The sequence below is a fragment of the Schistocerca cancellata genome, unplaced genomic scaffold (genome assembly GCF_023864275.1).
Source record: "Schistocerca cancellata isolate TAMUIC-IGC-003103 unplaced genomic scaffold, iqSchCanc2.1 HiC_scaffold_792, whole genome shotgun sequence".
Lineage (NCBI taxonomy): Eukaryota > Metazoa > Arthropoda > Insecta > Orthoptera > Acrididae > Schistocerca > Schistocerca cancellata.
In genome coordinates, this window is record NW_026046803.1 from 238,000 (window position 1) to 260,544 (window position 22,545).

A 22,545-nucleotide genomic window follows, 5' to 3' on the forward strand; every position below is an offset into this window, starting at 1 on the left:
TAAAGAGAAATCAAGACACGTTCATAGGATCTGTCGACCTGGAAAAAGCGTTCGACACTGTAAAATCGTGCAGGATGTTCGAAATTCTGAGAAAAATAGGGGTAATTTACAGGGGCAGACTGGTAATATACAATATGTACAAGAGCCAAGAGGGAATAATAAGAGTGGACGACCAAGAACGAAGTGCTCGGATTAAACAGGGTGTAAGACAGAGATGTAGTCTTCCGCCACTACTGTTCAATTTGTACATCGAAGGAGCAATGACGGAAATAAAAGAAAGGTTCAGGAGTGGAATTAAAATTCAAGATGAAAGGATATCAATGATACACTGGTATCCTCAGTGAAAGTGATGAGGAATTATGGGACGTGTTGACTGGACTGAATAGTACAAGGGGTTCAGAATATGGCCTGACAGTAAATCGAATAAAGACGAATTTAATGTGAAGTAGCAGAAATGAGAACAGCGAGAAACTTAACATCAAGATTGATGGTCGCGAAGTAGATGAAGTTAGGAATTCTACTACGTAGGGAGCAAAATAACCAATGATGGACAGAGTAAGGAGGACATCAAAAGCAGACTAGCACTAGCAAAAACGGCATTCCTGGACTGGAGAATTCTACCAGTATCATACATAGGCCTTAATTTGAGGAAGAAATTTCTGAGATCGTACTTTTGGAGCACAGCATTGTAAGGTAGCGAAACATGGACTGTGGGAAAACCGGAATAGAAGAGAATGGAAGGATTTGAGACGTAGTGCTACAGAGAAATGTTGAAAATTAGGTGGGCTGATAATGTAAGGAATGAGGAGGTTCTGTGCAGAATCGGAGAGGAAAGGAAAATGTGGAAAACACAGAGAAGGAGAAGCGACAGTGTGACTGTTGGACATCTGTTAAGACATCAGGGATAGACTTCCATGGTACTAGAGGGAGCTGTAGAGAGCAAAAACTGTAGAGAAAGACAGAGATTGGAATACACGCAGCTAATAATTGCGGACGTAGGTTGCAGGAGCTACTAAAAAAAAGATTGTAAAACGAAAATACAATTTTTCATGCTAGAAGAGAAAAAGGAGAGTGAAATTTCATGTCCTCTCCAGTAACTAGAAAAAAAAAGGTCTGCAAGAACGCATCATATTCGTGGAGTGCTTCATCTACAAACAATGTTAATATCAGTTCTACTCTGGTTTTGTGGTCCCTGGCAAGGGGTATTGGTTAGTTACATGAAAGTCTTTGTTAAACATTATTTTCCGGGAAGTAAGTTGAGCTACAATTGGCAAGGCTGCGGCCGAGGTCTGTGCGGATAAGATAAATGCTATCAGCATTTGCAGCTCTCTTATTACACCACCAAGTCTTTCATCATATCCGCTTCAAACCGTCTGACACGCCCGAGATCTGACGTTAAGGATCGCGCCTGGCCTGAATTTTCGCCGGTTGATGTAGCAAGTCATAACTCACACTGCATAGACTGAGAACGTAGAAACCGATCGTGAGCACATTTTAGTACAACTCTTTCTGCCATACTCTTGGTATGTACCATAGCTCATAGGGTGTCTGTTGCAGTTACTGAAACATATTTTGTTACATTTTCTACAGAATGTTACTGAAAATGGAGAAGTCAGCAAAATAGTGCTGCAAGTTTTCGCCATATATGTTCTTATGGACGACAAAACAATCGTTGGCGCTGTGATGGGTTCTTAGATTTACTTCTGGAGGTGTCCCAGTTGTTACTACAGCACACAAAAAATATTAGATCACTTTATAATAACTTCGAAAAGATGCAATACTTATCTTTGAAACAATCTATGGCCACTGGAATGTCAAACTTATTTGCGAATGTCACTGATCACCTGATGCAGAACAAGATAATTGTCTCTTCTCTTGAAGTACAGTTGACTATAAACTGTGCTACATACTTCTGACTAATGTAACTCTGGCATTGCTGGCTCTGTAGTGAGACGATGTGTGCAGAGTGGGGTGTGAGTGGCCTCTGCTGTGTCGTAAGTAAGCATTTGCATGGTGCCCCCGGGAAATACGGGCCCCCGCAACGAACGTTTGACGTCATACTAGCTGACTTGCCCGATTACCACTCAAAGACAAAAAAAAGGTATGAATGATGACTAACTGACAACCTCAGCTGCCGACAGGTGTTGTTGATATACCCAGCCATTGACCTTCGTCGCTGCGAATGCGCACAGGTTGCCCAAACTCTTACGGGAATCGCCAAAGTGTGCGCGAGTAATGAGTGGGTGGGCAAATGTCTATAAGGAACATTACATATGTAGAATTGTGGGCAGTTGGGAATGTGAGTCTCACGGGAAGCGTGCAAGGGATAAGTCCCTGCAGTCACGCTATTCATCTGTGTCCTCGGTGGCTCAGATGGATAGAGCGTCTGCCATGTAAGCAGGAGATCCCGGGTTCGAGTCCCGGTCAGGGCACACATTTTCAGCTGTCCACATCGAGGTATATCAACAACACCTGTCGGCAGCTGAGGTCAGTTAGTCATCATTTATTCCAGGGAAAAGCTGCACGGTCATCAACAGTGACTGTTCTTTCGACAACAAGTTACTGTCTTCGTATACAAAAAAAAAGGTACGTCACTCAGAAATTACCAGAATGGGATGGAAAGCAGTAGATGTGGTGTATGTGTAGAGACAATTAAATAATTACAGTTTTAGAAAAAGTGAATGATTTATTCGAGAGAATGAGCGTCAGAAATTGAGCAAGTCAATAACGCGTTGGTCCACCACTTGCCCTCATGCTAGAATTTATTCGGCTTCGCAATCGTTGACAGAGGTGTTGGATGAAACTTACTGGCAGATTAAAACTGTGTGCCAGACCGAGGCTCGAACTCGGGACCTTTGCCTTTTTGCGGGCGAGTGCTCTACCAGCTGAGCTACCCAAGCACGGTTCACGACGCGTCCTCACAGCTTTAATCCCGCCAGTACCTCCTTTCTTCTAGAAGTGCTAGTTCTGCAAGGTTCGCAGAAAGGCTTGTTGAAGTTTGGAAGGCAGGAGACGAGGTACTGGCGGAATTAAAGCTGTGAGGACGGGTCGTGAGTCGTGCTTGGGTGGCTCAGGTGGTAGAGAACTTACATCTACATCTAAATTTATACTCCGCAAGCCACCCCACGGTGTGTGGCGGAGGGCACTTTACGTGCCACTGTCATTACCTCCCTTTCCTGTTCCAGTCGCGTATGGTTCGCGGGAAGAACGACTGTCTGAAAGCCTCCGTGCGCGCTCTAATCTCTCTAATTTTACATTCGTGATCTCCTCGGGAGGTATAAGTAGGGGGAAGCAATATATTCGACATCTCATCCAGAAACGCACCCTCTCGAAACCTGGCGAGCAAGCTACACCGCGATGCAGAGCGCCTCTCTTGCAGAGTCTGCCTCTTGAGTTTGTTAAACATCTCCGTAACGCTATCACGGTTACCAAATAACCCTGTGACGAAACGCGCTGCTCTTCTTTGGATCTTCTCTATCTGCTCCGTCAACCCGATCTGGTACGGATCCCACACTGATGAGCAATACTCAAGTATAGGTCGAACGAGTGTTTTGTAAGCCACCTCCTTTGTTGATGGACTACATTTTCTAAGGACTCTCCCAATGAATCTCAGCCTGGTACCCGCCTTACCAACAATTAATTTTATATGATCATTCCACTTCAAATCGTTCCGCACGCATACTCCCAGATATTTTACAGAAGTAACTGCTACCAGTGTTTGTTCCGCTATCATATAATCATACAATAAAGGATCCTTCTTTCTATGTATTCGCAATACATTACATTTGTCTATGTTAAGGGTCAGTTGCCGTTCCCTGCACCAAGTGCCTATCCGCTGCAGATCTTCCTGCATTTCGCTACACTTTTCTAATGCTGCAACTTCTCTGTATACTACAGCATCATCCGCGAAAAGCTGCATGGAACTTCCGACACTATCTACTAGGTCATTTATATATACTGTGAAAAGCAACGGTCCCATAACACTCCCCTGTGGCACGCCGAAAGTTACTTTAACGTCTGTAGACGTCTCTCCATTGAGAACGATATGCTGTGTTCTGTTTGCTAAAAACTCTTCAATCCAGCCACACAGCTGGTCTGATATTCCGTAGGCTCGTACTTTGTTTATCGGGCGACAGTGCGGAACTGTATCGAACGCCTTCCGGAAGTCAAGGAAAATAGCATCTACCTGGGAGCCTGTATCTAATATTTTCTCGGTCTCATGAACAAATAAAGCGAGTTGGGTCTCACACGATCGCCGTTTCCGGAATCCATGTTGATTCCTCCACAGTAGATTCTGGGTTTCCAAAAACCTGCGAAAGGCAAAGGTCCCGAGTTCGAGTCTCGGTCCGGCACAGAGTTTTAATCTGCCAGGAAGTTTCATACCTGCGCACTCTCCACTGTAGAGTGAAAATTTCATTCAGAGTTGTTGGATGTCCTCCTAAGGAATATTGTGTCAATCTAAGTCCAACTGGTGCGTTAGATAGTTAAAATTCCAAGATAGTTGGAAGTCCCTGCCCTTGATGCCTCAAACATTCCCAGTTGCGGAGAGATGTGGCGACCTCACTGGCCAAGGTAGGATTTTGTAAAGCGCGTAGATAAGCAGTATAAACTCTCACCGTGTGTCGGCAGGCACTATCTTGCTGTAATGTTGAGGTGAGCGTACTGTAAGACATTCAGTACACACACCATCAGATTATTTGACTTCTCGCTCTAACGAAGTAGGCGAGTGTCAGCAATATGTCTCGTGGTCTTATCGTGGCGTGTTTATCTTCTGCCGTTAGGTCAGAGGATAGAAATGCCACTTGCACGCTTAGAGTAGCAGATTGAAGGCGACCAACTTTAAACAGAAGTTGATTAATTTTCACACACATTTATTAATATAATAACAGGCATAAACATTACTTAACTTGGTTCTGGATGCTATTTACAATTGACAATCTGAAGTTCCTTTGGTATTGGTACGTTAATCTTATTCTCACATATATCTCTGATACTTAACAAAAGTGTCTATACATTTATTGTTGTGGGTTGGCAGGAGAGCCAACACCGGTTATGAGAGGAAGCCGAAAGGCACGCGTTTTAGCTCACGCAGGACTGGAACAGGACAAGGAAATTAGACTTTATAAAAATGGACGTAGCTGGTGGAATACTTAACTTTAATCCATAGATGGTGAACGTCGCTCTTGACGGTACATGTTTTACAGTATCAATAGTAACTGGTAATGGCGCCTTGCTAGGTTGTAGCAAATGACGTAGCTGAAGGCTATGCTAACTATCGTCTCGGCAAATGAGAGCGTATTTTGTCAGTGAACCATCGCTAGCAAAGTCGGTTTTACCACTGGGGCGAGTGCTAGGAAGTCTCTCTAGACCTGCCGTGTGGCGGCGCTCGGTCTGCAATCACTGGTAGTGGCGACACACGGGTCCGACTTATACTAACGAACCGCGGCCGATTTAAAGGCTACCACCTAGCAAGTGTGGTGTCTGGCGGTGACACCACATTTATCTTCATGGCTATGTACAGGGATATGGTAATCTTATTAGGGCAGACTGAAACTTGACTATAGACTGGTACAGACAAATGTAGAACTCGTACAGACTGGTACAGACTAATGCAGACTGTTACAGACTGGTGCAGACAAATACAGACTGGTACAGACTGGTGCAGACAAATGCAGACTGACTAATCGGAGGTCTATACACTCGTTATAATACCTCACGCGTTCATGTATTGCTGCACGAGTGTGATCCGTGAGGAGAATAGGTTCTACGTTAGCAGCAATCTCATTGGCTGCGTTACATATCAATACGCGCATCGGCGGAAGCAGAATTTGGTCCGTCTCTATGGCAGCGCCATCTCGTAGTGCGGAGACGGACGAGCGCTGCGCCTGCGCTGTTGTGCTTAGTGGGGCGCGCTCTAGTGGGAAAGTTGTGTACGCGCTGACTACGTGGAACTATGTATACAAAAATGTAAACCCAGGATGGCCTGACATGAAGAACAACAAAATGGGGACAGAATATCGTCAATGTACCAGGTGGCTGTCGGCCACCAAAGGCATGCTGCCATGAAGTGAAATGGCAGTCCATATCATCACTCCTGTTTGTCAGGCTGCATGGCGGGACCGATTGAGATGGCACAGTGGTTACAAAATGGACTCACATTTGGGAGGGTGACAGTTCAAATCTCTATCTGGCGATCCAGATTTAGGTTTTCCGTGATTTTCGTAAATTGCTTGTGGCAAATTCCGGGATAGTTCCCGTGCAAGGGCACAGCCGATTTCTATGTGCCCCATCTCTGATGGACTTAACGTCAACGAGACGTTAATATCAGTCTCCCTTCCGTATAGTGGGAGACATTCAGACTGGGGCCCATTTTGTTCTCATCCACAACACCCTTAGAGCACAATGGTATGTCGACGATATCCTACACGGCTCTTTGTTGCCCTTCGCGGTAAGCCATGCTTGTCTTACATTTCAGTAAGATAATCGTCGCTCGCACACAGTGAGAGTTTCTGCTGCTTGTCTTTGTGTTTTCCAAACCATACCTTGGCCAGAGAGGTCGCCGGATCTCTCACCAACTGAGAATGTTTGGAGCATTAAGGGCGGGGCCATCCAACTGTGTCAGGACTTTAACGATCCGACGCTTCAGTTGGACAGAATTAGGCATAATGTCCCTCAGAGGGACATCCAACAAGTCTGCCAATCAATGCTAAGCCGAATAACCTCTTGCACAATGGTCAGAGGTGGACCAACGTGTTACTGACTTATCAATTTGTAAAGCTTTTTCTCTTGAATAAATCGTCCAATTTTTCTGAAATTATCATTCGCTTCTCTGTGCATGATCTTCGTCCTACTCGGATAATTCCTCCGTGGTGTGCCATTCTTTTTGTCTTAGAGTGTACATCGTGAACGCTGGGTTACGTCTGGGGCCGCTGACGCTGAAAAGACGAGCGAATCCTTGGCTCGAGGTGTTGCAGTTTAGACAAGATTTGTCATTCCTGCGGTTCCTATAAAAGAGAGAAAGATATATTACCACTCTTGTTGATTGGTCCTAGCTGGTGTAACCTGAAAAAAAAAGAAAGACACACTCTGTTCAGGGATTAGTAAAACTTAACCCCTCAGCAGGTCAGGCCAACGCGTGGTTGGCCCGTGATGAGGTTGTTGGCCCAGTCCACGGATGAGCCGGTTGCGGGAGCGTCCCGTCTTCTCATACAACTTCCTGGCTATGGCGCGAAACCTGTCTCGGTGAGGCAGGATCCCAGTGTCCTCGTGGAATTGGCGGGTCGAGAAGCGCCTCGGAAGATGCATAGCAGTATTCAGGGCGCGGTTCTGTATCCGCGGCTTTCCCCCAGACCACGGCCGCATACTCTTAACAGTGGGCGAACCAATGTTAGGTAAAGCGTGATGCCGTGTTGCGGTGGCAATGACGATTTCGGGTTTAGCAGCGGATACAGGGCGCGAAGGCGTCCTATTGCTTTCCCTTTCACATCACGAATGTGATGCTTCCAGGTGAGCCTGCGGTCTAGGGTAAACCCTAGGTACTTCGCCGTCCCATTCCATGGGATAGGTTCTCCCAGGATTTCGACCGACGTAAGCCTTGGCGGCAGAAGTCTCTGGGTGAAGACGGCTGCCTGGCTCTTTGTGGCGTTAAATTTCAGCCGCCACTTTGTTGCCCATGAGCCCAAGGCATCGCACCCGCGTTGGAGGCGGTTTCTCAGCACTTGGGCGCTCATGCTGCGAGTGAACAGGGCTGTATCATCAGCATACAGCGCCAGTTCGACTCCTGCCACTTTCGGAGCGTCGGCAGTGTACAGGGAGTACAGCGAGGGGCCGAGAACCGACCCCTGAAGCACCCCTGCACGTATCTGCCGGTCTGTTGACGTACCGTTGTCAGCCCTCACGTGGAAGGTTCGGTCAGATAGGTACTACCTAGAGATGGGGGATCCGCTCTTGAACTAATTCATAGAGTTCAATCTTTCAAAGGAGTGAACAATCAGTGATTCAGAAAAAAAGAACGGTAGCTCCAAACGTTTCCCAGGGCAGAGAGAGAGAGAGAGAGAGAGAGAGAGAGAGAGAGAGAGAGAGAGAGAGACGGAGCATATCAGCAGCGCCTCTGCTGGTCACAGCACAGTGCACGCCACACAACACAGCCAGCGCCGGCCTCTGCCCTGCTTCTAGTGTCTGGCGCAGCGTAACTTCGCATCGCACTCTGTCGGCGATCGTTTCAGTCGCACGTCCTGCCCTCTGGGCAGTTGATGCGAGCAACAGGACAGAGAGCCACCTAGCGGATAACATAGGAACTACTTGCAAAAACCCGCTCGCAAGGGAACGAACTATTTGTCTCGGAGCGGGTGAGTTCACCGCTACCCCTCCCTCGGAACTCGCCCGCTCAACGCTCGCCCCACCGTCTCGACTCTAGCCAGAGCGTCGAGCAAAGCGACTCAGGTGTCACTGTGGTCTCTGCGGTCTCAGCTCACGCAGTAATACAGCTCGCGGCTCGACCTGCTCGACTCAGCGCCTCTGCATCGGAGTTCGTCCCCACTGTATATTGTTCTTCGTAGTAATGCCGCTATGTATATTACATTATTATGTTATGTATACATCAATTGTTTTTATTTTATTTTTATTTGTTTAAACTGATTAGTTTAGGTTCCTGATGACTCCTCTTACTATAGGATTTTTATTATAGACACTCGAATTTACGCTTTAATTACGAGCGAACCGATAAACGTATCGCAAAATGTGATACACCAATATTTTCCTTGTTTTATTCGGTGTAAGGCTATATGCAGCACTTTCGTTTTACAGTCAAATTTATGTTTTTTTTTCTTATTCTGGTACGGATTTTGCGATTTTAGGCGTCTTCGAAAGGAAACGTTCACTTTAAAAATATATGGCTTGCAATGTATTTGTATGAGGTTAATGAAATTTTAATACGTTATAGCCAAATATATTGTTAATGTAAATCTCAAGTTACAACATTTTCCGATCAGCCAAAAAACCACGATAGTGCAAAATAAATCAATAATCAAAAACTTTGTCATATCGTGGAAATTTCAATAAACAATACAAAATTCTTACTCATTATCTGTGTTACTTCAAAATAGGATCAAATAAGATCAAAATACAGGTATAGTACTGGAATAAACCAAGTTTAAAGGGCAATGTGCCTTCCATTTATTTTATATTGTAAATGAGTGGTGAGTCATGAAAAAGAGCTAATTCATTTCAGGGAGTGAACAGTTCTGATCCAATCTCTGAAAAGAACAGTTTTGCCCATCTCTAGTACTACCGCAGCAGCGTCATGTGGGACGTCGATATCCCTTGTTCAAAAAGTTTGAATTCGAGACCGTCATGCCACACCGAGTCAAACGCTCGGGACACGTCGAGGAACACTGCCCCAAAGAATTCCCTTGTTTCCAGTGCCCTCATCGCCGGTTCTACCACCCGCAAGAGCTGGTGGGAAGTGGCATGTTCTTCTCGGAACCCTAACTGATCGTCGGGGTTGATGCCCTCCTGGGTGACGTGACGCATCAGTCTTCTCGCGTACAGCCTCTCGAAAAACGTCCGGGGCCAAGCTGGAAATCAGTACGTCGTATGGCATCGAAAGCATGAGTCTATTTAAACACGCAGCACCGAAGTATCAAAGTCGTCTGAAATAGTAACTCGCTTCCCGCTGTAGGCGGTCCCTGCAAATCATAAGACCTCTACTGCCACAGTTCCGTACGTCACATGGCCCCTATACCTCGTTGGGCCCAGCATTCTATAGAGGCGACGTATAGAACTCTTCAGGGTGTGTCTTCGCCGGTGTCTCTCGTTCGTCATTGCATCTGGCTGCGACTGTACTTACTTGTCGTCACGTGGCGAGGCACCAGGTTTGTCACGGGACATCGTTCTTCGGACGTTTGTGAAGGGCACGTTCTTCGGACGTTTGTGAAGGGCACAGTTTTACATTTCTGGAAATGTGCATCACATCTAACTTTTAGCAATACCTCAATGAATAATTAGGCAGCTTCTTTCAGACAGTACTTCATTACAGATACCTGCACCACTGCAAAACTGATATTACTATTAATATTGTTGGTAAGGTAACAAAAACAAACATGAACAGGGTCTCGAAACACTACCTGCGATACACCCGAATTTACGTCAACATCTCTTGATGACTCTCCATCCAAGACAGCTTGCTGCATCTCCGCTAGCAAAAACTCCTCAATCCAGTCACAAATTTCACTTGATATCCCATATGATCATACTTTTGATAATAAGCGTAGGTGTGGTACTGAGTCAAATGCTAGTCGGAAATCGAGAAATACTACACCTACCTGACTGCTTTATTTTGGGCTTTCAGTATGTCATATCAGAAAAGTGTAAGTTAGGTTTCACATGATAGATGTTTTCGAAATCCGTGCTTGTTGGTATGGAGAAGGTCATGCTCTTCCAGATACCTCTTTATGTTTGAGCTCAGAATGTGTTCCATGACACAACAAATTCACGTGAAGAATATTAGTTAGTTACTAGTTTTGTGGCTGACTTCTCCTAACCTTCTTCTGGATGGATGTGACCTTATGCTTCCTTCCAATTACTGGGCACGGTTTTTTGTTAGAGGGATCTACGATAGATTACATTTAGAAGGGGGTAATTATACTGCAATAGCCGGCCGGTGTGGCCGTGCGGTTCTAGGCGCTTCAGTCTGGAACCGCGTGACCACTACAGTTGCAGGTTCGACTCCTGCCTCGTGCATGGATGTGTGTGATGTCCTTAGGTTAGTTAGGTTTAAGTAATTCTAAGTTCTAGGGGACTGATGATCACAGATGTTAAGTTCCATAGTGCTCAGAGCCATTTGAACCATATACTGCAATATAAAATCTGATAGAGTTTCCATCGGGTCCTGGGGCTTTGTTCAATTTTAAAGAGTAGATAAACTCTTTACTGATTGCAAACGTTAAGTATACAATTTCTCATAGGACAGGAGCCATTTCTTTAAACTGTATGACGGTCATTCAGTAATTAAAGAGACAAATTGGTCTGTGGAAAAAACCGTTAGTAGGGCAAGTTTGGTACTTATATGGCTTTATGTTGGCATCACTGGGATGAGCACTGATCATCTGATGTATCAATAGTGTTTTGTTTATAGCCTCAAAAATACATTTCAAGATGGCGAGTCTGCTTCAAACGTCCACACTACTTGAACAACGTTCTGCTATTCTGTTTTTACTTGCTGAAGACGAGAAACCAGTGATATATACTGTAAAATGTCCAAAAATGGTTCAACTGGCTCTAAGCGCTATGGGACCTAACATCTGAGGTCATCAGTCCCCTAGACCTAGAACTAGTTAAACCTAACTAACCTAAGGACATCACACACATCCACGCCCGAGGCAGGATTCGAACCTGCAGCCGTAGCAGCCGCGTGGTTCCTGACTGAAGCGGCTAGAACCGCTCGGCCACAGCGGCCGGCTTTTTCTTACATGAAGTTCGATTTTCTAAGTAGTGCTTTCCGTTTTGATCACATGGTTGCTTGCATGCTTGCTGTAATATCTTTCAGATGCTTTAAGATGTAATATACACTATATAACTTCCAGTACATAGCACTATACTGTTGTGGTGTGCGTACTTAAGACCTTAGGTACACACACCATCAGATTATTTGACTTGTCGCTCTAGCAAAGTAGGCGAGTGTCAGCAATATGTCTCGTGGTCTTATCGTGGCGTGTTTATCTTCTGCCGTTAGGTCAGAAGATAAAAATGCCACTTGCACACTTAAAGTAGCAGATTGACGGTGACCATCTTTAAACAGAACTTGATTAATTTCACACACATTTATTAAAATAATAACAATCATAAACCTTACTTAACTTGATTCTGGATGCTATTTACAATTGACAATCTGAAGTTCCTTTGGTCTTGGTATGTTAATCTTATTCTCACATATCTCTGATACTTGACAAAGTGTCTACACATTTCTTTTCATGGCTGTGTACAGGAATATGATAATCATATTAGGCGCAGACTGAAACTTGACTACAGACTAATGCAGACTGGCTAATCGGAGGTCTGTACACTCGTTATAATACCTCGAGCGTTCAGGTATCACTCCGCGAGTGTGATCCGTGAGGATGAAAGGTTCTATGTAAGCAGCAATCTCATTGGCTGCGTTACATATTAATACGCGGATCGGCGAAAGCAGAATTTGGTCTGTCTCTATGGCAGCGCCATCTCGTAGTGCGGAGACGGACGAGCGCTGCGCCTGCGCTGTTGCGCTTAGCGGGGCGCGCTCTAGTGGGAAGGTTGTGTACGCGCTGACTACGTGGAACTATGTACACAACAACCGTGCTTCATTTTGTGTAACTTACTGCATATGTGAAAATTTAACCTTTTTGCAAAAATATTTGCCATTTTGAACCAGTTTATCAGTGATATTCCTCCTAGCATCGGCCTTCATAATTCTCTTATAATCTGCATTCCCTGTACCGTAGAAGAAGGTGTACTTCCTCGCGTGTTCGATAAGTTTGTTTGCATCATTTCCACACGATCACTGATAGCACGGATCTGCCTGCAGCCGCTGCTGTCTCGGCCGCACCCGTCGGTGTGACAACACGGCAAAAAATGCGTCTGCGGGCGCTCACAGCCGCCATCCAGGGAGGCGAATCTGTATTATGAGACAGACGCGCTCGCGCCGGCGGCTGGCCGGTACCCGCGGCAGCAAGACAGCCCTCTGTGTGTGATCGACAAGATGCAACGACGCGCATTTAAACGACGCAGGTCACAGACCTCGCGGGCAGAACGCGTTCTGTGTGGCAAAGCCTTAAGCCGTCTGCACACGGACCGCGCATCCGAACGTTGAGCGTTGAGCGTGCCGGGTTTCTGACGTCACAGCGTGGAATAGCACGCTCGGGAGTCTTTCCGAACGTGCAGAGCAATATCTGGCATGTCAGATATTCTGAGAGTGCGTCTGAGCGTTGACCAATGAGATGGCACAACGCCACCTACGTCACACGCACGCCTTCTCCCTTCAGTACAGAGTTGTGAGGCGCCATATTGGCATTCATTTCAAGCCTATATGTATATATGCCGTTCCGAGCACCAGCAAATTGAGAATCACTGCAAAACCCGTTGTTAACCGTGTGATTCGTTCTAATAAAATAATGAGAAACATCATATTCGTGGCAAAAGAAGTATTTGTAACTTGCGTATAATGAGAGTAGGCTATTTGAAGGCAGCTACACACTCAAGATCCACCCAAAACGCATTGTTCTTGGTACAATTTCTTATAATTAAATTTCAGTTAGCAACATATCTACGATTAAGGGTTTTAGCAAGCGGTAAGATACTATGATTAGATACGAAAGGTGTTTATGTTCGTTTAGCGTAACAGCCGGCACTGTAGCTCAGCGTGTTCGGTCAGAGGATTAGCTCCCTCCAAAATAACAAAAAAAAACTGAGTTAATCGATCAACAACGAACTTAAACGTATGTCTTACGACGTCCGCCCCGAGCAGATGCGACGAACTCAATCTAACAAAATGAGATTAAAAAAAAAATGCGTAATGAATAGCGTTCCTGTCCCATTGTGAGTTCTTTTGTTGGGGCGGTGGTTCGCGTCCTGACACAACCAATTTTTTTTCTAACATTCGCGTTTTTATTAGGTTCTGATACTTTATTATTAGTTTAATATAAGTATAGAGTATAATATTTGATGTTCTGTAAATCCAATTTCACCTTTTTTTGAGGGGTGACTTTGTTCGATTGGCTTAATCTAAAGGACAGCTTGCGCTACTTGTATAAAAATATTTTGCTCCTTCTTCTTCTACGTTTCGTAATTCACATGTTGCAAAGATTCTGCTACTGGGTAGGAACAGTGATCAAGTAAGACTGACCTTGGGGTTTTACTAAAATGTGGGAATGATGAAATAATGTTTATCTTATGCGGAGAAGTATTCCATATTTGTAACGAACTGTTTGTAATGGAACTTTTATAAGGCTGTGTCCTTATTGATTGGACATGGTACTTTCCTTTTCGTGGACGATGGAAGAAATGTGCGTTTTAATAGAGCTAACGTGGGAATTTTACGCGCGCCCGTTGAGTAAACAGTGTGATTTACGAACTAGAAACATCCCTCAACTGCCGCTGGAGTGCGCTGCGATCGCGTATAACACGTTGGGGCCCACGTACCGTATGCACAAGTCGCATCGTTCCTGAACGTCCAGCAGCACGTTGAACTTGGCACGCTCAAGCCGTCCGTGTGCCGACGGCTTTAAGGCCGTTTCCCTGTAGGCTTGCCGCACGTCAAAAACGCGCACCACAGCCTTGGTTACCACCGAAACGGCATAAGCGGCGCTGCATCGCGGTTTTCCCATCTCGAACCGCTGTAGCTGCCGCGTGCCGCGCTGCAGGTCCGTGCCACCAATCACAGAACGCGCTGAGCGTGACGTCAGGTACGCAACCCCCTGCTATACGAACTTAGCGCTGGTGCAGACGCAGCAGCAGCTATGAAATACGTACACTATGTGATCAAAATTATCCGGACACCCCAAAAAAACACAAGTTTTTCGTTATTAGGTGCATTATGCTGCCGCCTACTGCCAGGTACTCCATACGAGCGACTTCAGTAATCATGAGACATCGTGAGAGAGCAGAATGGGGCGCTCCGCGGAACTCACGGGCTTAGAACGCGGTCAGGTCATCGTGTGTCACTTGTGTCATACATCTGTATGCGAGATTCACACTCTCCTAAACACCCCTGGGTCCACTTTTCCAGATATGAAAAAAATGGTTCAAATGGCTCTGAGCACTATGGGACTTAACATCTGAGGTCATCAGTCCCCTAGAACTTAGAAATACTTAAATCTAACTAACCTAAGGACATCACACACATCCATGCCTGAGGCAGGATTCGAACCTGCGACCGTAGCGGTTGCGCGGTTCCAGACTGACGTGCATAGAATCGCTCGGCCACACCGGCCGGTTCCCTATATGATAGTGAAGGGACACGTACAGCACAAAACCGTGCATGCCAACCTCGTCTGTTGACTGACAGAGGCCGCTGACAGTTGAAGAGAGTCATAATGTGTAATAGACAGACATCTAACCAGACCATCACACGGGAATTCCAAGCTGCATCAGGATCCACTGCAAGTACTATGACAGTTAGCGGGAGGTGCGAAAACTTGCATTTAATGGTCGAGCGGCTGCTCATAAGCCACGCATCACACCGGTAAATGCCTAATGATGCATCGCTTGATGTAAGGAGCGTGAGCAATGGACGATTGAACAGTGGTATAACGTTGTGTGGAGTGACGAATCATAGTACACAAAGTGGTAATCCGATGGTAGGGTGTGGGTATGTCGAATGCCCGGTGAAAGTTATTTGCAAGTGAGTGTAGTGCCAACAGCAAAATTCGGAGGCGGTGGTGTTACGTTGTGGTCGTGTTTTCCATGTAGGGGGCTTGCACCCCTTGTTGTTTTGCGTCGCTCTATCACAGCACAGGCCTACACTGATATGTTAAGCATCTTCTTGCTTCCCACTGTTGAAAAGCAATTCGAGGATGGCGATTGCATCTAACACGATCTAGCACCTGTTCATTATGCACGGCCTGTGGCGGAGTGGTTACACGACAGTAACATCCCTATAATGGACTAACTTGCACAGAGTCCTGACCTGAATCTTATAGAACACCTTTGGGGTGTTTTGGAACACCGACTTCGTACCCGGCCCCACCGACCGACATCGATATCTCTCCTTAGTGCAGCACTACGTGAAGAATGGGCTGCCATTCTCCAAGAAGCCTTCCAGCACCTGATTGGACGGATGCCTGTGGGAGTGGAAGTTGTCATTAAGGCTGAGGGTGGGCCAACACCATATTGAATTCCGGCATTACCGATGGAGGGCGCCACGAATTTGTAAGTCATTTTCAGCCAGGTGTCTAGATACTTTTGCAGGGTGTCTACGACCCGGAACAACCGAGAGATCCGGGAAAAACCCGGGAATTTTTTCATACGGGAGAAAACCGGGAAAAACCAGGGAATTTTTTTTGAATTCCGGGAATTTTTCATTGTTCTTGTTCTTAGTTAAGTTTTTGTAATTTTGACTGGTAAGAACCAATACTCTGACAAAGGATATTACTGTATCCTGCTGCTGCAGAATAATACTACAGCAATAAAACATGAACGAGAGAAAAAACTTAAATAAAACTTAAATTGCAAAGGAAATGCGCCATATACAGCAAGTAAACACAGTGTTCATACAAGCGTCTGCCAACAGCAAAATGTGTCAAAGGCTTTAGGCAAACTATGCAATGCTTCGTAACAACAAACTGCCTCAGACGAGCATGACGTCACAACTGTTAACATTAGATTTGTTTTGGCAGTTACGAGTGGAATCATGCGATCATGCGTATGAACAGTTGCGTAGTACCTTCTTCCGCTTGTGGCTACAGAAACGCGGCTGTTGGCTGTGTAAGCAGTGGCAGAAAAAAAAAAAAAAAAGCAGCTAGGTGCTACCGGGAAAAATTTTACTGGCGCGCCCAAGCTGTCAGATTGCGCAGCAGTCCTGGATCTAGAGAAGTGTGTGTGTGTGTGCGTGTGGCGGTGGAAGGGGGTGGGGGGGGCGGGGGATGCAGTTCATATTCTTGAGGAAAAAAACCTTGTTTCACAAAGCGCCTAGCATCCAGCGCACGTTGGTCTATCGATTATTCGTATGACTTTGAAACGTGTCACTGTCGGTTTTTTAACATTGTTGAACACATTCTAAGTTGGTTTCTGAATGAATCATTAGTTGATTTGTGAATGCGTGCATAGTGTACGTGATGTCTCTGTCAGTGGAATCCTCGTCACATCTAGAAATAAACTTTCCTGCAGACAAAAGGGGCTATACGAGCTGAGCAGTGTACACCCGAACGAAAGAAAGCCAACCACTGTCTGATTATGTGGTTGATTGAGTTTGCTAATGATGAGCGTTGTTATGATTACCATCGAAATCCATTATTTCACTCTACCAGAGTGCGAATAAACGACTAACAGGAATAACAGGTAAGAGGGATTACGTACTATCTACTCGGTGTGTCCAAGAAAATGAAATTTTGACAGAAAATTTTTGGCCAGATCGATATACTAGCAAGGGCCAGTTGTACAGTCTCCGGCTAGCAGCCGCTTTAAGGTCTATTCTGGAAGTAGCGCGGAAGACGCGTTGTACGAACACGTAATAACGCCTAACTCGAGAATAATTGCGGGATAACTAAACTGGTGATTCTGGCAGAGTTAGTGAAGTTAACCGGCGAATAAGCTTTGACACTGGCAGGAATAGATACAGAATTAGTGATGACAACATTGTTTGTTAGAACGAGGAAGGAGAAGAAACGGTGACATCACTTAAATTATGGAAGAATATGACGATTCCAAGTTTATATAAAAATTTCGCACTACTACTTTTCGATCTCATGCTTGAGTAACTGGAGCGTATGAATGAAGTGTAAAACAATTTCCTAACGTAAAGCTTTATGCTTGTAGTAGGCCTAATAGGCATTTGATATTGGTACTTTGTGAATTATATTCTGCCGCGTTATAAAAATGACCATTTCTGCCAAAACAGTCTCGTTTAGTTGGCGTGTGTTACAATTGTTGCAGTATTATAAAGGCCTATTTTGTTTTATCTCGCAGACAGTGACAAAATATAGGTAATCAGGTAGAGAAACCACACCAGTCTTGGGCCTATTTGTAATTACAGTTTTTTCAGTATTAGACAGCGACATTTTGATTTTTCATGTAGCAAAACGTTTGACGAACTTTGATGAGGTAACAAATCCTTTCGCAGAAAGGAAAGCACGCCATGTAAAGCTGTAGCGATAGCAAGATTAGAGAGAAAAAAAATTCTAGGAGCTAAGGATTGAAGAAATGTGTACTGTCTTGCTTGTCTCTTCTCTTTACTGGTTTTATGTATCCTATACTTAATTTTATGTCACACAAAGCAGCAAGTTGTTAGCTAATAGGGAATAAAGAGTGCAAATTTTCTGAAGAGTTTTTTTTTGTTTTTTTTGTTTTTGTTTTTTTTTTTTAAATAAAAGAGGGGCAGGATGTAAAAACCAGCCGACTGGAAGCAGGAGAGGCACCATAGGACATTTCAATTTCCACTGTCCTGAATGTAGTTTGATGGCATCCAGTACAAAATATACACGTTTAAATTCCACAGACCGAAATACAGTGACGTGTGATAGAAGAATGCTGTGTGAAGAGGTGTGGCACTGCACTTTGGCACACTTAAGATCAAATAACATATCTTACAATTCCTCAGACACGTATGTTTTATTTATCAGTCTTCAGAAAGATGTGCGCTACAAAATGAACGTATTTTTTAAAAATTCATTAATTATATATATATATATATATATATATATATATATATTTTTTTTTTTTTTTTTTGACGTCCTATCTCAAACGCTCGAGGGACGCCACTATCTACTATTGCCCCGGTTCGGAAATATCGTAGATACGGGTCTGATTCACAGAGCAGTCTGAGTTATAATAGGGAAGCGGGTAGTCTTCACGTGACCCGTGTATAGTGCACTCACGTCAAATGAAAACAAAATTGATTTCTTTGGCCGGGAGCTAACATGTGAATTAAAATACATTCACATAATTACGGAAGGCTAAACTACGTTATTAGTTTCAGATTTTATTTTATTTCCACCTTTCTGACAGTCAAGCATTAATTGCCATGCAGAACAAAGAAGTTATTTTTATCGGTTTGCTGAAGAAATTTTCTTTTATTAATCTTTTCCGCTGAGGCAGTCAATATATTTGAAACAAAGGGTTTAATTTCAAACTATTGGCTAGTTTCAACTGTTCACTGCATTTCAAGTGTACGTTTTCATCTTCTAACACGTATGGCATAATGCCATAACAAAGAACCAGACATGAGATAATAAAGTACTGGTACCCAAGGAAATTTACATCCAGAAACCACACTGAAAAGTTAAATATCAGGTCGATGCCTACTTCACTGGGAATCTGGGACTCACTTAAAAATCAGCTCTTTGATGACGAGCCATGTAGAAGTATTTATAGCCCATAAGATCAAACTTTTATATCGTTATTAAAAATGTACTGGCATATTTGTGTGATATATCTTAAAATGTAATACGTGCATAAAAAACCAACATTATATGTGAAAGCTTAGCTTGTCTTGCAGCGTATTGGCCTTAGAGACCAATATTATAAGTGAAAGCTTTGTTTTTCTTGTAGCAACATTATATATATTAATTTAAACCATTAACTTCTCCTGTTCGTGTGTTCGCGCAACTTAACAGTGATGTTGGCTGACTACACCATGTGTCCGAAGCTCTGAATATCCGCTGTCATCGGCTGGCGAGATCACGTGACATGAGCTATGACTGGGTTACAAATACGCATTGCAATCTCGATTTCAATGCTTAGGAAAGTACATGCGGTGTTTGGTGGAATTTATACTTTCGTAATACGAAAATATGCAGCGTACATGTTACTGCACATCAATCATCTTTCCAAAAGGTGATTCGTTTTCTAAAGCACCGGGAAATTCTACGCCCATGTATAAAACGATAACCATTCAAAGGATTGATAAGTTATACAGTCCCGAGAGAAAATATACTGTCAATTAACAGGGAAAAAGTATGTTTCCACCCGGGAGAAAGTGTATTTTTAACCGGGAAATCCGGGAATTTTTTTTCCTTGTCCACGTACACACCCTGTTTTGATCATACAGTGTAAGTTAAGTTTTAGTGCGTGCTCCAGCATGTGACCAGATGAGAGAAACGCAGAGGTCAGCCAAAAACTCGATTAACTGTAAGTAATAACTCATTTACATAAAAAAGAAGATGCGAACTGCTTTATAATCTACAACTATCGCATATCAAAGCAAAATTGAAATAGTGTAGATTGCACAGAATATGTCGTAAAACAAAGGGCGAAACGCGTCTGGAACGAAGAAAATAGATTGCAGCAAGTAAGATGCGTTTGTTACTTACAAAACGAAATAATAAATAGTCGTAGATACTTAGCAAATTACATTTTATGACACACCAGCAAATTAGTTTTGGGTTAACTTCTGTAGACCTACATAGTATATTGTAAATATTGATGTGGTCCATGTCACTGCAATCCTCATTTCATATGCTATTAAATGCCGTTTTAAGAAAGTTCATCGATCCATTGAGAAAAACTATAGTTACTTTCAAGTCCCAATAGATGAATAGATTTTGCATACTTACAATGCGAAAAAATACGTGACTCTTTACGAGCAATCATTTGAAAAAAAAAAGTTTTCTACATCTGGTACCGTTTAAAAAATTTGGGGCCGATACAGCCACATGATTTACGACGTGCAGGGCGAAGTATCGGTCGTATCGCGAGCGCCCCGCGCGGTGCGTCCGCCGATATGTCATCCAATATCTCCACAAGTGATAGCTATCGATCTGTTCTCAACTTTAAACATGATTTCGCTATGTTGACTAAATTTCATACACAGTAATATACCACCTAAAATGAACTATACGCAAGTGGACGAAATGTGTTTTTACCTCTGCACACTGAATAAAATTTCGTCTAGTGGTTTACATAAAAGTGATGCAGCAAGTAACCACGACGAATAAGCAAAACAAATTCAGTCCTTTGTCGAGCGAAAATATCAGGCTGTATGATGCAGAAAAATCAGTTTTTTTCACGAAATAGTTTGCTTGAAATGGGATGATACACTATGTGATCAAAAGTATCCGGACACCTGTCTGAAAATGAATTACAAGTTCGTGGCGCCCTCCATCATTATTGTGTTGGCCCACCTATAGACTTCATGACAGCTTTCACTTTCGTAGTCATACGTTCAATCACGTGCTGGAGGGTTTCTGGGGGAATAACAGCCCGTTCTTCACTGAGTGCTGCACTGAGGAGAGGTATCGATGTCGGTCTGTGAGGCCTAGGACGAAGTCGGCGTTCCAAAACATCGCAAAGATGTTCTATAGGATTCAGGTCAGAACTCTGTACAGGCCAGTCCATTACAGGGATGTTACTGTCGTGTAACCACTCCGCCACAGGCCGCGCATTATGAACAGGTGCTCGATCATGTTGAAAGATGCAATCGCCATCGCTGAATTGCTCTTCAACAGTGGGAAGCAAGAAGGTGCTTGAAACATCAATGAAGGCCTGTGCTGTGATAGTGCCATGCAAAACAACAAGGGGTACAAGCCCCCTCCATGAAAAACACGACCACAACATAACACCACCGCCTCCGAATTTTACTGTTGGCACTACACACGCTTGCAGATGACTTTCACCGGGCACTCGACATACCCTCACCCTGCCATCGGATCGCCACGTTGTGTACCATGATTAGTCACTCCACACAACGTTTTTCCACTGTTCAATCGTCCAATGTTTATCCAATGTTTACACTCCTTACAGCAAGCGAGGCGTCGTTTGGTATTTGCTGGCGTGATGTGTTGCGTATGAGCAGCCGCTCGACGATGAAATGCAAGTTTTATCATCTCCCGCCTAACTATCGTAGTACTTGCGGTGGATCCTGATGCAGTTTAGACGTCTGCCTATTACACATTACGACCCTCTCAACAGACGAGGTCGCCCTATAAGCTTTTGTGCTGTACGTGACCCTTCACGTTTCCACTTATCACATCGGAATCAGTTTACTTAGAGATGTGTAGGTGTGTGGATATCTCGCGCACAGACGTATGACGCAAGTGACACACAATCACCTGAGCACGTTCGAAGTCCGTGGGTTCCCATTCTGCTCTCTCACGATGCCTCATGATTACTGAGGTCGCCGACATGGAGTACCTGACAGTAGGTGGCAGCACAATGTACCTAATACGAAAAACGTATGTTTCTGGGGCTGTCTGGACACTTTTGATCACACAGTGTACAAAACGAAAGCACGTGTTTACGTTCGAAATTTTTTTTTCTCCTTTTTCATGTTCTTTGCGCTAATTGGTGTGGAGCGCTATTGTTCGTGTCATTAGCTATATAGGGGTGTACTCAGCTTCGTGATGGCAATTGAGGAGCTACTCGACCGAATAGTAGCGTCTCCGGTCACAGAAAACAATCGTAACGACCGGGAGAGCGGTGTGCTGACCACACGCCCCTCCTATCCGCATCCTCAGCTGAGGATGACACGGTGGTCGGATGGTCCTGATGGGCCACTTGTGGCCTGAAGATGGAGTGCTTGCTTTACTAGCTATGTACCTTTTACAGAAAACTGTGATTTTAAGCTGTAACCACAGTTTGTAGAGTTTATATCTCTTCCTATTTGGTTTGTTTATGTTCATGTTGCCAACCTACAACCTAACGAATTACATACTGAAAAGTAACATGTGTTCATTTCTGTTCTCCTCATATCTGTAAGTGTGTGTGGCTAGTCAGTGAGAGATATAGAAAGTTGGATGTGACAGCAAGTTTTTGTGTTCATCTGACTTGAGTTATGGTTTATATATATATTTTTTTGTGGGTGGGGGGGGTTCATGTAAGAGTAAACTCATTGCTTACATTAATAAATAAAATGGTAGAATA

General features: G+C 44.2%; 1 non-coding gene across 1 annotated transcript; it reads left to right on the top strand.

The window, feature by feature from the left end:
* Window positions 1-2,357: 2,357 nt before the first annotated feature.
* On the top strand, window positions 2,358-2,432 carry Trnat-ugu (transfer RNA threonine (anticodon UGU)). The gene has a single exon. It is a non-coding gene; the product is annotated as a tRNA-Thr (tRNA).
* The last annotated feature ends 20,113 nt before the right edge of the window (window positions 2,433-22,545 follow it).